Below are 14,097 nucleotides of genomic sequence, written 5' to 3' on the forward strand. Positions count from 1 at the left end.
AGATTTATAAAGGTGTATGTCTCTGGCCAAGTCATCTGCCATCTCTTCTCATGTCCTTCATCTGTAAAATATGGGGCCAGCGTAATGAGGTTGATTAGAACTTAATAATTCAGATTTTATTCTCTGGTTTTAAGATTCATTATCTGGGGCACCTGGGTGGCTTAGTGGTTAAGCGTCTGCCTTTGGCTCAGGTCATGATCCCAGGGTCCTGGGATCGAGCCCCGCATCAGGCTCCCTGCTCGACGGGAGGCCTGCATCTCCCTCTCCCTCTCCCACTCCCCCTGCTTGTGTTCCCTCTCTCACTGTGTCTCTCTCTGTCAAGTAAATAAATAAAAAAATCTTAAAAAAAAATAAGTTGCATTATCTGCCTTCAAACTTCTTGCATTCTAGTTGGGAAAAAAAATAAAAAGGAATTTTCCTGAAAGGGGGAATAATCGTCCTAAATGCTATTTGACTAAGAGTAAAGTTAATAACCTCCAAGGTAGTAAAAGTCAACATTATTGGAGTTATGAATTAAATGAACATTGCAGAATGTTTTCTCATCTGTAAAATAGGTTTAATTATAATTGCTTTGCAGTGTGTAGAATTAGTGATTTAATGTTTTTTGGACTCCTGGAATACTAGAAGTATATTAAAATTTAGTTGCTTTCTCCACTGAACCTATTATCTGTTTAAACCTCCCAAGATTTTTTATCATGATATAATAAGGAAAACTGTGCCCTGAAGACATTTAGATCATAAATCTGCGCTAGATGGTAAAGATCCAAATCAGTTTTACTATCTTCAAGGGACCAAATCATCCAGTATTTTAATATAATCATTTTGTCCAATTTTACCAGCACCGAATCATCTGTGCATTTTCTTTCTCAGTTCTTTTAACCAAAGAGCCAAGGACCTAGCTTGATAATTATTCCATATTGGAATCTGTTTTAAAAAAAAAATTGGAATCATATTGCCCTGTGTTTATAGGGCATCTCTGCTCCTTACACAACTGTATGATTTATTTAAACTGCTAAATTTTCTGGGAGCCTCAGTTTCTCCATCTGTAAAGTGGAAATATCCTCACTTTATAGGTTTTGGGTTTTGTTTTTGAGATTTAAAAAAGATCAAGTAAGTAAAGCCCTTAGCAGAATGGCAGGCATATCACCTGGCATATCACACTCCAGTGAAGTGGCAGTGGAGTTTCATCATATCTCATTCCATTGGCTGTAGTATTGGATTCTTCAAATAGCTTAAATTGAAGTAGCCTAAATGAAGCACCTTGTTTTAACTCCAACCCTATAGACTGTGGTTATTCTATACCTATATGACAGAAAATTATTCAGTAATAACAATAATTCAATAGTATGAGATGTGTTATAAGGGAAATTGAAAACATAATTAGGCTCAAAAATGTATATATATAGCGTGATCCCAAGTATATAATATATGCATAGAACAAAAGGTTGGAAAGAAACGATGCAGAAGCTTGAAAGTGGTGGTCGTGAGAATATGATAATTTTTTTCCTTTTTCTTCTTTTCAAAATATGGTAAAATTTTTATACATTTCAAAATATGGGTATTTTTTTCTTTTTGTATTTTTCACTTCTCAAAATTTTCTATTTTTTTAAACAATGAACATATGTTGAACAAATTACAAGATAGAAAGCAACATCTATTTGAATGCATAGTAAAGAAGAAATCTGTGTATATCAATTGTTAAAGAGGTTTTGAACATAGTGAAGAATTGCTAAGACAATACCATCCTCTCTGACAGGACTATGCTACGTAGTAATCAGTTTTAGTTTGATGAATATTTATCAAATTCTCTCATAACCTATTTCAGTTATTTTTCTTGCTTTTCCACTTTTGCCTTTTCTTTGCTATAACTTTATTTTTAATTTAAGTACCTATGCTATGTGTGCACCAGATCAATGTGTTAAAAATGTATGAGGAATATAACCAGCCTATGATTGACTTAATGTGTATATATTTTTTTTAATTTGAAAGATGGAAACTCCAGGTGTTCAGATTCCCGACAACTCCAGTTTTGGTTCTTGCAATAGATACTCAGTTTGAAGCCATGGCCTCCCACCATGAACTCCAGGGGATTATCTAGTGACGCCCACTTCTCAAGTCCAAAATTGGTTTATTTAGGCATGACTTTTTTCTTACTTAAGCATCAGTCTTCTTAGAATTAGTCATTGGTAAGCAAGGTAGAGAGATCAGAACTGTAAGAAAAATAGAAAGTGATTTTGATGATCTCAGACCCCTTTTCTTGATAAAGAATGGCATAGTCTCCATAGTTAAACTAGAAAGGATAGGTCTCTGGGTGGAAAATTTTCAGACTTACCATCAATTTTTAACCCACTGAAGATTTTCCATTTCTCTGCTCAGTAGTGGTAATTTATATATACAGGCATATACCTAATTTCTCAATAAGATTTTGACATTCAGACAGGAAAAATCTTATTTCTCTTCCCCAAACACATAGCGTATAGTATCTACTTAATAAATATGGGTGCTTTTACAACAGGCTTTTAAAATGTTAACACTGTTAAGAATTTTCATAAAGGAGATTGAATGATTTTGAAAAAAAATCATATTTTATTATCACTCTTTTGGTAATAAAACAAAACAATAAAGTCCCTATGATGGGCTTCCATGGCACTTAAAATAACCCTTAACTTTGCCCTAAGACTCATGTGAATTGGGACCTCCCTACCTGTCTTTCCAAGTTTACCTTGTACCACTGCTACCCTCTTTTGTTCTGCTCCCATCACACTGGCCTTTCAGTTTCTGTAATAAATGTGCTCATTCTCACCTCTGAGCTTTTGCAGTTGCTGATCCCTCTGCATGAAATGCTCTTGACAAGTTCTTGTTCCAGTCTTCTTAGCTCCTCAGAGAGGACTTTCCTGATGGTCATATGTAAAGTTATTCTCCTTGGTCACTGTCTGATCTCATCACTGTTTTATTCCTTCATAGAATTTTTCTCTATCTGAAATATTTTTTACGTATATTTGTTCCCATATTTATCCTCATCAAAAGATAAACTCAGTGTAGGCAGGGGCTTTCTTGTCTTCTACTACTGATTCTCCACCCCTGGGGAATATCTGTGGAAGGCAGACAAGGAAGGAAAGAAGGAAAGAGGGAAGGAGGGAGGGAGGGAGATTAGGTCAAGCCATCCTTACAACTATCCTGCGTGGTAGGATCCATAATCTCAATTTTACAGATGAGTAAACTGAGTAAAGAAAAGTTAGGTATCTATACAGTGATCACAGATAGTAAATGGAAAAACTGGAATTCTAAATAGAATTGTCCTGAATTCAAGAACAGCTCTTTATCTTAAAAGACATTCTGGAACTTCTACTCCAACCATGTTAGAGTAATTGTTATGAGACTTACCTTTGCATTGTAAACAGCTAGAAAACTAGACAAAGTATATGAAACAGCTGATTTTAGACGTGGAATAATGGGAAGCTCAGAAGTGTGATCCCTAAGATAAAGGAAGCAACTGAAGTGAAAACTGCACTTGTTCTTGCCTTCTGCCTTGAGGTGCTTTCTGGATTACAACAGAGAGAAGGAGAAATGCATGGCTAAATGAAGTTGAGGATTCTGGTCATTAGATCAGAATTCAGTAAAACTGGGGCATCTGGAAGTAATAGGACAGAGATCCGGAGGTGAGGTTGGCACACAGAAAAAGAGCCCCAGGAATATGCGTATGGATCCCCTTAAGACTATTTGCCGAATGCTAACCTGTGAATGTAGGGTAAAACCCTACTCAGCCAGGCAAAGGATAACCAGGGAATTGCAGGCCAAACAATTCCCAGAGCTGACAAGGGAGTTTGAGTTCTGAGCAGCAGGAGTAGAGAGATTTCAACAAACACCCAGGAAATTCCTTAGACACCCAAGAAGGGTCATGGCTTGGTGATTCATGCCTTAGTGGTAGAGTAAAGGCTACTCTAGACCTGCCATGACAAAGCTTAAAAACAAGCCTTGAAATGATCAGGCTGATCCACAAGTAACTGCCAAAATGAACTTCAACACTCTTTAAAGGAAAACTAAATCAAGAAAATCAATACCAACACATATAATGGCCAACATCTAAAAAACAAAAACAAACAAAAACTTATAAGACATGTGAAGAAGCAGGAAAATGTGACCTACAATTAGAAAAAAGTTAGTAAATAAGGACATAAGAAAGGGCAGACATGATGGAATCAGTAAACAAGGACTTTAAAATAGCTAATATATATTATATAGCTCATGGTTTAAAGGAAACACTGAACATGAAGAGGAGAAAAATGAACTATATATAAAAAAAAACATATCAAATAGAACTTCTAGAGTTGAAAAAAGTATGGTATCTGAAATTTAAAACTCACTGGAAAGGCCTAACAGTAGATTAAACACTGTGGAAGAAAAGAGAATTTCAAGACATAGCAATAGAAATGATCCAAAATGAAGCACAAGGGGAAAAAAAAAAGAGCTAAATAAATTTAAGTAACAGTAACAGTGGGGCAATATTCAATGATGTACATACAATTAGAATCTCAGAAGGAAAGAGAGAGAGCAGAAAAATTATGTGAAGAAATAATGGCTGAATTTTTTTTCAGATTTGACTGTAAACTCGTAGAGTAAAGAAACTAAATGAAAATCAATCAAGATAAGCAAAAATAAAACTATACCAGGGCATATCACAGTCAGATTTCTGAGAAACGATGATAAAATGAGTATCTTAAAAGAAGCCTGAGGGGACCCTGGGTGGCTCAGTTGGTTAAGATCTGACTCTTAATTTTGGCTCAGGTCATGATCTCATGCATCGTGAGATTGAGCCCTGTGTTGGGGTCGGTGCTCAGCAGAGAGTCTGCTTGAGATTCCCTCTCTCCCTCTCTCTCTCTCTTCTACTGCCTCTCCCGCTGCTCTCCCTTTCTCTTTCTAAAATAAATAAATAAATCTTAAAAAAAAAAGCCTGAGCAAAAGTACACATTAAATATAGAGGAAGAAAAATAAGTCCACTGAAATACATTAAATGTAACTAGTATAAATATGTATATAAAAAGGTAGAGATCATCACACTGAATTGAAACTAAGACCTATGTGTTACACAGTGTCCACAACATACAGACACAGATAAGTTAAAAGAAAAAGATGAGAATATACATATCATAACAAACTGGAGAAGTTATATTAATATCAGACAAAGTAGGCTTCAGGACAAGAAATATTACCAGGGATAAAGATGAACATTTCTTGATGATAAAAGTGTCAAGAATATATAACAAATCCTAAACATTTAGGCCTGTAATAACAAAGCTACTAAATACAAAAAGCAAAGACTGAAATTAACAAAACCACAGTTAAATTTGGAGATAGTACTCCTCTCTCAGTAATTTATAAATAAATAGCAAAAAAAAAAAAAATCAGGATACAGAAGTTTTGATTAACCCTATCAACCAGTTCGAAATAATTGACATTTTATAAAACTCAAATCCAACAGCAGCAGATTACACATTCTTTCTAAGTTCCCAAGAATCATTCATCAGAATAGGCAAGAAGTTAGATACAGGAATAAATTCCTTGCAATACAAAATTTAGCAACATTTATAGAAGAATTGCAGAGTTAATTAGCCCACTATATGTTAAAGGTTTCAGGATACAAATGCAGTATTCAAAAACGAATTGTATTGCTACATAAACAGTGAAGTGAAAAATATTTTTTAATTAAATAGAAATATGTTTAACTATGGAACTGCAAGGCCTACACAATGAAAACTACAAAGCATTGTTGAAAGAAATTTTAGAAGACTCAAATGAAGAGCTTTACCATGTTGCCAGAAAATTTATTGAGGTATAATTACATAAAATATCTTACTAGTTTCAGGTGTACATAGTAATTCAGTATTTTTATACATTTTGAAATGAACCCCACCAAACATCTGGTTGCCATCTGTCACCATACAGAGTTATTACAGTATTACTGACTATATTCCCTATGCTGTATGTCCCCATGTGTTATTTATTTTAAAACTATACCTTTTAATCCCCTTTACCTAGTTCACCTGGCTCCCTTCCCCTATCCCTCTGATAACCACTAATTTGTTTCTTTTGTCTATGAATCTGTTTGTTTTGTTTTTTAGATTCCACCTATAAGTTAAATCATATGGTATTTGTCTTTCTGTGGCATTTCACTTAGCATAATAACCTCTTGGTCCATCCATATGTCACAAATGGCAAGATTTCATTCTTTTTATGGATGAGTAATATTCCATTGTATATATGTGCCACTTCTTCATTCATGTATCAATGAACACTTAGATTCCTTCTGTATCTTAGCTATTGTAAATAATGCTGCAATAAGCATAGGGATGCATATATCTCTTTGAATTTGTGTTTTCATTCCCTTCAGATAAATACCCACAAGTGGAATTGCTGGATTGTGTGGTATTTCTATTTTAAATTTTTTGAGGAACCTGAGCTGTTTTCCACAATGGCTGCACCAGTTTGCATTCCCACCAACAGAGTATGAGAATTCCTTTGTCTCAATATCCTCTTCAACACTTGTTATTTCTTCTCTTTTTGATACTGACCTTTTTGACTGGTGTGAGGTGATAGCTCATTGTGGTTTTGATTTGCAATTCCCTGATGATTAGTGATGTTGAGCATCTTTTCATGTGCCTATTGACCATGTGTATATCATCTTTGGAAAAATGTCTATTCAGATCCTTTGCCCAGTTTTAAATTAGTATAAGATTTAAGAAAAAAACCCTAATTTGTGTAAGTTTTTTTTTTCATTATCTTCAGTTAGCATAAGTTTTTAAACATATTTTGGGTGTTAATCCCTTATCAGTTGTATGATTTGCAAATATCTTCTCTCATTCAGTAGCTTGCTTCCTTCACCGTGTAAAAGCTTTTTAATTTAATGCAATCCTGTTTGTTTATTTTAGTTTTTGTTGTCCTTGCCTGAGGAGACTGGTCCAAAAAAATATTGCTAAGACCTATGTCAAGAACTTACTGCTCATGTTTTCTTGTAGCAGTTTTATGGTTTTGGATCTTACACTCAAGTTTTTAATCCATTTTGAATTTATTTTTGTATATGGTGTAAGACAGTTTCCAGTTTCATTCTTTTTCATGTAGCTGTTCAGTTTTTCCAACACCATTTATTGAAGAGACTGTCTTTTTCCCCGTTGTATATTCTTGCCTACTTTGTCATAGATTGACAAATCTACATCCATATATGTGTGGGTTTATTTCTGGGCTCTCTATTCTATTGCATTGTTCTATGTTTTTGTTTTTGTGCCAGTACCATACTGATTTGATTACTATAGTTTTTGAGTATAGTTTGAAATCAAGAAGCATAATACCTCTGGCTTTGTTCTTCTTTCTCAATATTGCTTTGTCTATTTGAAGTCTATTGTGGTTTAATACAAATTTTATAATTCTTTTTTCTAGTTCTGTGAAAAATGCCATTGGTATTTTGATGTGATTGCATTGAATCTGCAGATTGCCTTGAGTAGTATAGACATTTTAACAGTATTAATCCTTCTAATTCATAAGCACAGAGTATCTTTCCATTTATTTGTGTTGTCTTCAGTTTCTTTCATCAATGTCTTAGAGTTTTCAGAGTATAGATGTTTCATCTCCTTGGATAAATTTATTCCTTGGTATTTTATTGTTTTTGATGGAACTGTAAATAGAACTGTTTTCTTAATTTCTTTTTACTGATAGCTCATTATTAGTATATAAAATGCATGCAATATCTGTATGTTAATTTTGTATCCTGTGACTTTACTGAATTCATTTATTAGTTCCAATAGTTTTTTGGTGGTGACCTTAGGGTTTTCTATATATAGTATCATGTCATCTGCAAAGAGGGACAGTTTTACTTCTTCATTTACAATTTGGATGCCTTTCTTTTATCGTTTTGCCTAATTGCTGTGGCTAAAATATTAATATTTTTAATGTGTCCATTTTCCCCAAGTTTACTCACTGATTCAATGCAATCCCAATCAAAATCACAGCAGGTATTTTTTATTTACCATTAAAATTGACAGCCTATTCTAAACTTTATATGAAAATGAAAACAAAACAAAACAAACACAAGCATAGCCAAAACAACATTGAAGAAGATGAGCAAAATTGGAGGACTCATAATATTTTATTTCGGGGCATTGTAAAACTATAGTAATCAACATAGAATAGAATTGATACAAGCATATAATTCAATGGAACAGAACAGAAATTCTAGAAATAGACCCACTCATATACAGTAGTGCCCCCCTCATCCACAGTTTCACTTTCCATGACTTCAGTTACTCACAGTCAACTATTATCTGGAAGTAGGTGATCCTCCTCCTGACATATTGTTAGAAGGTCAATAGTAGCCTAATGTTACATCATAGTATCTACATCATTTACTTCACTTTATCTCATCACATAGGCATTTTATTATCTCACATCATCACAAGAAGACAGGTGAGTATAGTCCAGTAAGATATTTTGAGAATGGAGGACCACATTCACATAACTTTTATTACAGCATGTTATTATAATTGTTCTTTTGTATTATTAGTATTGTTGTTAATCTTTTACAGTGTCTAATTTATAAACTCTACCATAGATATGTATGTATAGGAAAAAACATAGTATATATAGGGTTCAGTACATCTGTGGTTTCAGGCATCTGCTAGGGATCTTGGAACATACCCACTGTAGATAAAGGGGAACTACTGTATGTTTAATCAATTGTCACCAAAGTTGCTAAAACAATTCAGTGGAGGAAAAGACTGGCTTTTTATCATAGAGTGGCAGAATGATTGAATATTCATATGAAGAGAAAAATACTTGATCCTTATCTCACACCATAAACCAAAATGACTTGAAATGGATAATAGACCCACACAGAAGGGCTAAAACTATGAACCTTCTAAACGAAAACATATAAGCAAATATGACAACCTTGAAGTAGGTAGTTTTTCTAGACCCAAAACATGAGTCATAAAGAAAAACATATAAATTTTACTTCACCAAAATTACAAATTTTTCCTCTCAAAAGACACTGAAGAAAATGAAAAACCAGAGAATGAGAGAAAATATGCATAAAGTGTGTATCAGATAAGTGACTGGTATCCAGAATGTGTGTGAGTGTGTATGCATACACACAATAACAAGAAGATAAACAATCTTACTTTTATGTGGCCAAAGATTTGAATATTTGCTTCACAAAGAGGATATACAATTGGCCAATTAATACATGAAAAGATGCTGCATCAAGTTCCTAGGGCACTTCTAAGTACTATGAACTGGGTGACTGAATAGAACAGAAATTTATTCTCACAGGTCTACAGGCTTGAAGTCTGAAATCAAAGGGTCAGTAAGGCTGTGCTCCTTCTGAAGCTCTAGGGAAGTATCTGTTCCATGCCTCTCTTTTAGCTTTAAGTGGTTGTTGGCAATTCTTGGCATTCCTAGGTTTGTAGATACATACTCCATTCTCTGCCTCGGTCTTCACATAATATTCTTTTCAATGTGTGCGCCAGTATATATCTACATGATCTTCTAAGGATACCAGCCATTGGATTTAGGGCCCACTAAAATTCATTTTGACTTTTTCTTAACGTGATTGCATCTGCAAAGACCCCACTACCAAATAAGGTCACATTCACGGATACTGGAAGTTAGGTCTTTAACATACCTTTTTTGGAGACACAATCCAACCTACCAGAGATGCTTACCATCATCAGGGAATTAAATATTAAAACCACAATGAAAATGCTCACTGAAACGGTTGATTTTTTTTTTTTTTTTAAATACTAAGTGTTGACAGCAATGTAGAACAAATAGAATTCCCATGCATTGCTAGTGGGGAGTAAAATGGTACAGCCATTTTGGAAAACAGTCAATTTCTTAAAAAGTTAAACATGTTATCACCATAGGTCCAGAAATTCCACTCTTAGATAGTTACCTAAAAGAAATGAAAACATATATCCAGACACAAACCTGCATGTGAATATTCATAGCAGCCTTATGTGCAATAACCAAACCTGGAAATAACCAAAATATCCATTAACAATTGAATGAATAAATAAATTGTTGCAGATCTATGCAAGGGAACAACAGCAGTAAAAGGATATAAGGTTTTGGTACATGTAATGATTTGGATGCCCCTCAGAATGAGTACGGTGAGTGTAAGAAGTCAGAGACCAAACATTACGTACAGTATGACTAAATTTATATGAATTTCTAGAATAAAGAAAACCAATCTATAATGACAACAATCAGATGATGTTTTTTTATTGGGTGGGGCGTGGAGTGGGGAAATTTACTGAAAAACGTCATAAAGCAACTTTTGGGAATTGATGAAAATGTTCTGTATCTTGATTGTGGTGGTGGTTACATAAATGTATACATTTGCTGAAACATAATGAGTATACTTAAAATAGGTTCATTTTATTTCATGTAAATTATGCATCAATAAACTGATTTTTTAAATATAGCCATCTGTTATTGGAATGGAGCTCCTTGGGGATAATTGTTCTTCTCTAAGTCACATTTAAGCAGGGTACTTATGACAACTAAATAGAACAACACCCACTAACATCCTGTGCCCCGCCCTATTGTAAATAGTCAATCAGAGCACTTTCCTGTTAGGAAATTTTAGGACCTATGACATAGTGTTAATGTTTATATTTATATTTATTCAGTGGTTGCTAGTTATTCTATTTCACAGATGTGGACAATTATACCATTTTCTGAATTTTGCTGGTCTTGTAGCTTTTATAAATTAGAAACTCCTAATATAAACTTGATTGTAGTATAGTAGAGCGGGTAGGCTTTATTGCTAATCAGCTTGTGGCTTAAATTCTGGCCGTGCCATTTACCAGCTGTACAGCATTCATTCCTTCACTTAAAAATATCTATAAGCAATTGTGATGTACCAGGTCCCCAGGCATAGGGGATGTCCATGAAGGGGATGTATTCCTAGCCTCATGGAACTTACAGTCCAATTGTTCAACTTATTTTCCTTCTCCAGGTTTCTGTGTTTTGCCCATCTGCAAATTGGGTTGTACTGCCATCCTCACAGGGTGGTTTAGACAATTGAGATGACCAAGTAAATCAGTATGCAGTAGTCAGTAAGGGTTTCCCCCTGCCCTACCTGTGGGTCTTTCCAACTCCTACTGTGCTCTTGTTCTCTCCCATCTTATCTATTCTATCATGTCCCATCCTCTCTCATAATGAGTTTCTTAAATTATTGAAGTATAATTGACATACAAAGTTATATTAGTTTCACATGTACAACATATTCAGCAATTCTATACATTACTCAGTGCTCCCCACGATAAGTGTAGTTGCCATCTCATCGTACAACATTATTACAATATTATTGATTACATTCCCTGTGGTGTACTTTTCATCTCCATAACTTATTTATTTATAACTGGAAATTTGTACCTCTTGATCCCCTTCACCTATTTCACCTATCCGCCCACCCACCTCCCCTCTGGCAACCTCCAATTTGTTCTCTGTTTAAGAATCTGTTTGCTTTTGCTTTTTGTTCTTTTGTGTTTTTAGGTGCCACATGGAAGTGACATCATACAGTATTTATCTTTCTCTGACTTATTTTCCTTAGTATGGGACTCTCTAGGTCCATTCTTGTTGTCACAAATGGCAAGATTTCACAGCAGTCAGATAGGCTAATACCAAAAAGACAAGAAATAATAAGTGTTGTGAGGATGTGGAGAAAAAGGAACCCTCAAGCATAGGAATGTAAATTGGTGCAACCACTGTGGAAAACAGTATAGAAAAAAATTAAAAATAGAAATGCCGTATGATCCAGTAATTCCATCATGAATCTTACTCATGTCTCTTTCTATGCTATATACCACAAATGCCAATACTTATTTCTTTTCTCAGCTAAAGCCATTTACATTTCTGAGTGAATTCTTTCAGCTCTTTTCCTATTTAAACTATTTTATTATTAAGCTTATATTGGATAATATTTATTTTTTTAAAGATTTTATTTATTTATTTGACAGAGAGAGACACAGCAAGAGAGGGAACACAAGCAGAGGGAGTGCGAGAAGGAGATGCAGGCTTCCTGCTGAGCAGGGAGCCTGATGCGGGGCTCGATCCCCGGACCCTGGGACCATGACCTGAGCCAAAGGCAGACGCTTAACAACTGAGCCACCCAGGCACCCCCATGGATAGTATTTAAAAAATAACAGTTCCCAGACTGATTTTTGGGTTATCCAAAGTTAAGTGGAGTATGATATTCCTTAATAATAACTCTTTATATTTGTATGGTATTTTATCTTTATAAAGCCTTTTTGTATCTATTATTTCATTTAATCATCTCAATACTTCTGTGAGGTCAGGGAAGGGATTATCATGTCTACTGTCTAGATTAGTGTACCAAGGCATATCTATGTTAAAAAGGTATTGAGAAGGTGGCTCAGTCGGTTAAGTGTCCAACTCTTGATCTCAGCTCAGGTCATGGTCTCAGAGTTGTGAGTTAAAAAAAAAAAAAAAAGGATTTAGATCAGATATTTAATTTGAACCTGCTAATGCTTTTCATTTGTTTATGTATTTAACCACATTTATTGGCTACTGATTGTATGCTGGATATAATGTGATCCTGCCCTTAAGAAGCTCATTGTCTGTGAGGGCATCCAGCCTGCAAGTGGAGAGCAGTGACAGGATATGGATGAGTATACCAGTTGGGGGTTGTCAGTGAGGAGCAAAGAATTAGCCTTTCTGGGACATAGAGAAAGGGCATTATGATGTGCCACTTATGCAGAGTATCGAAGCTCATCATGATTTCCCCATGTGAAAGAGGAAGGAAAAGTCCTTCCTAAAATACCCCCAAACAAGTAGACTTAGGACTTGATATTTAATCTCTACTCTCAATTGTGCAAAGTAATTCTTCACATGACCCCCCACGCCCCCACCCCCAAAAGAAAGAAAGAAAAAAAATCACGGAGAAGAGAGTCACAATCATCCAGGCCCTTACCAAGTGGGCCTGGTTTTCTGGATAAAAGTAGGAAACAAGGCCTTGTTTCCTGCAGCTATTTCTTGTGGGTGCCTTCCCTCAGACCCTGGTCTTGCTCGGACTGGACAGATCCCATCCAGGGAGGCAGGGGGAATGGTGGTGTTTGTATTCATCAGTATGCATTTCTTGAAACTGGCCACCAGTGAACAATCAAATTGCCTTGGAATAGTCTTAAGCTTCCTACATGTTTGATTAGTTTTTCCCAGTAGGAACTGAAACAAAAGAAGCAGCTATTAAGGGAGCTTGCTCTCTGCGTAGCCTAAGACTGGCTCCTGGTGTCACAGTGATCTTCAGAGCAGATAGGAAGGTCAGAATCATTCCAGGTGTAGAATGGAAAGACCGGAACTGGATGTACTTAGTCTTTGTGGTGGATGGGAGCAGAGGAGGGCAGGAAAATCTGAGGTCTCTTTTTGACTATTCCAGAGGCTGTTTGATACTCTAGCTTCAATTTTCCTCTCTATAAAAGAAGACTATTCATATATAAGATTCTTCCACATTTTCATTCTCTTAGTAGCCCCCAGAGCTTGACCCTCTGCTAGATATCAAGGATATAAGAGGAAGATATAAGTAAGATACAGTTCCCAAAAGAGTTCTTGCAGAAAATGGGGTGAGCAGACATCAAGGCTGTGGGTGGGTGAAGGACAACATAGGTTCAGATGATGGGGCCAAGCCATCCTAGAAGAGGCAGCAGGGAACTGTGTGGGGATGTGAAAAGGAGAAGCCCGGTTGATAGCATGGCAAAAGAGCAATTCTGGTGGAGAAGAGAACTATCCAAGGAAGATATTTTACACTTTGTTATAATAAGTGATATAGGCCCTCTCTTCAAGACCCCTATAAAATATTAAGTAAAATTTATACAGCTCATTAATATTTGGTGAAGTGGACAATCTTTGGGAAGAAAGAAGTGCTGATATCTGCTTCATAGTTTATGTGGGACATAAGAAGCTGGACACAGGAAAAAAGTACATAAATATTTAAATACATCAACACATACATATATTTATATATGTGTATATATATATATACACACACACATATCTATGTAACTAATATATAAATCACATATACATGTA

This window comes from Eumetopias jubatus, unplaced genomic scaffold (assembly GCF_037043125.1).
Source record: "Eumetopias jubatus isolate StellerSeaLion01/CBP00866 unplaced genomic scaffold, mEumJub1_p1.0 scaffold_4, whole genome shotgun sequence".
Lineage (NCBI taxonomy): Eukaryota > Metazoa > Chordata > Mammalia > Carnivora > Otariidae > Eumetopias > Eumetopias jubatus.